The 2,053-nt window shown below is 41.1% G+C and overlaps 1 non-coding gene across 1 annotated transcript; it reads left to right on the top strand.

Moving 5' to 3' along the window:
* The first annotated feature begins 1,136 nt into the window (after positions 1 to 1,136).
* TRNAP-AGG (transfer RNA proline (anticodon AGG)) lies at positions 1,137 to 1,209 on the top strand. The gene has a single exon. It is a non-coding gene; the product is annotated as a tRNA-Pro (tRNA).
* Positions 1,210 to 2,053: the final 844 nt, after the last annotated feature.

Below are 2,053 nucleotides of genomic sequence, written 5' to 3' on the forward strand. Positions count from 1 at the left end.
AGCACAGATTTGTCACAGTCGTGGGAGAACTCCAGCCTTCACCCTCGATTCACTTTATTACCTTAGGAAATTCACTTTGCTTCCCCGAGCCTTGATTTTTTAATCTCCCCCAAGGACTGTGGTGGAGGCAGCCAATACGGTAAACATGGGACTGTTTGATGCTGCGCTAGGCCAGTGTCATTTTTTTATTGGTAACGTTGGTTGTGATGAAGAATGGCCTCCGGGTTTCCATCTAGAGCTCATCTCAACAGATCAAACCGTAATACACTGTGACTGTCGACTCCATTCCTTCCTGCGCATGTATTTGTATGGTTACATCAGTCTATACGTCCATCACTGACTTTTTCTTGTCAGTCTTACTGTAAACGCTCGTGGTCAGGAACTCTGAGATATTTAGCTCCTTTGCCAAAACATCTGGCGTAACATCTGGCAAGTGTGGTTGCTCCATAAATGTTTGTAAAATAAATATTGTTGAATAAAGCCCAGTACCACATTTTTAAGGGAATATTTCCATTCTGTTTATCCATTTGATCCTCGGTGTCATCAAACCAGGTAATATCCAGGCATTCTGGGGGAGATTTGGCATCACTGCAATTCTTAGATACTTTCTTAATGGGTGCAAACCAATCAAGACACATTCAATACAAACAAAATATGCTCAAGGTAGTGTACTGTGTGCTACGGGAGATAAAAATGATTGCATCACCATCAAGAATGTTAACGCCTGAGATGAGAAATATTGCAGAGAGAGAGGAAGTTATGTACCAGGAATGTCTGGGAGAGACAGCTAAATCTCAGCTGAAATGCAAGCATCCACTTCCGTGGTTCAGAGTTGCATTCAGAAGGCGGTATCCAGCCAGGAACCACGTTTCTCACCAGACTGGCAGACGACGCTATATGATTAGCTCTTTTCCAATAGAATACTTTTTAAAATGCACATCTGTCACTTCTAGATGGAGGTGCTTTGGTATCTGTGTTCTGTTGGATGGATACGGAAGATTCCAAGGCCTTTGGGGCAACTTATAGGAGAGCGTGATGGAAGGAATCCGGCTTCCTGAATCACCGTTCGGGGAAAAGACACCAAACGTCTGTCAAGCTGCACTATGTCATGAATAAGAAGCAGTGGAATCTAGGGGGAGGATGTAGCTCAGTTGGTAGAGTGTGTGCTTAGGATGCCCAAGGTCCTGGGTTCAATCCCCAGCACCTTTGTTAAAATACATAAATAAACCAAAAAAAAAAAAAAGTGTGTGGTGAAGATAAAAAAAAAAGAAAAAGAAGAAAGAAGTAATGGAATCTAAAAAAATTGCACAAATGAACTTATTTACAAAACAGAAACAGACTCACAGACATAAAAAGACAAACTAGTGGTTACAGGGTGTGGGGAAGGGGGTGATAAATTAGGAGTTCAAGATTTGTAGATACTAACTACTATATATAAAATGGGTAGAAAACAAGGTCCTACTGTTTAGCACAGGGAACTATATCGAATATCTTTTAATAACCTATAATGTTAAACAATATAAAAGGGATATAATATATGTATAACTGAACTCACTATGCTGTATACTAGAAATTAACACAACATTGTAAGTCAACTATACTTCAATTAAAAAAAAAAGAAAGAAGCTTCTCTTGGGTTAAGCCGCTGAAACTTTGGGATTGATTGGTTAGAGCAGCTATCATTATCCCCACTGGGCACTACACGATTTTGCAATGAAGAGGGCTAACCCCAGATACTTTGAATTCAGAGGAGGGAACAATCCCTGTGCAGCTAAGCAGGAGAAAAGCTTCCTTCAGTAGATGAAGTCAGCATTGAGACGTACAGAACAAGAGTCATAGCCCCTGGGGAGAAACTGCACAAGCAAGGATACTAGGCGAGAGACTGATGATGGACAGAGAACATGCTGAGTAGGTAAGTTGTTCCAGAGGGTCCTGACTCCAAAGTCTGTCACTAAGCATTTGATTCCTCACTCAGTCTTTAGCTCGGCTACTGTCTTCAAGTCATCATGACTATTGTCTCTAAGTTCCTATGGGCAGTAAGCTATTAGATCCA

This window comes from Camelus bactrianus, chromosome 33 (assembly GCF_048773025.1).
Source record: "Camelus bactrianus isolate YW-2024 breed Bactrian camel chromosome 33, ASM4877302v1, whole genome shotgun sequence".
In the NCBI taxonomy this organism is placed as follows: domain Eukaryota; kingdom Metazoa; phylum Chordata; class Mammalia; order Artiodactyla; family Camelidae; genus Camelus; species Camelus bactrianus.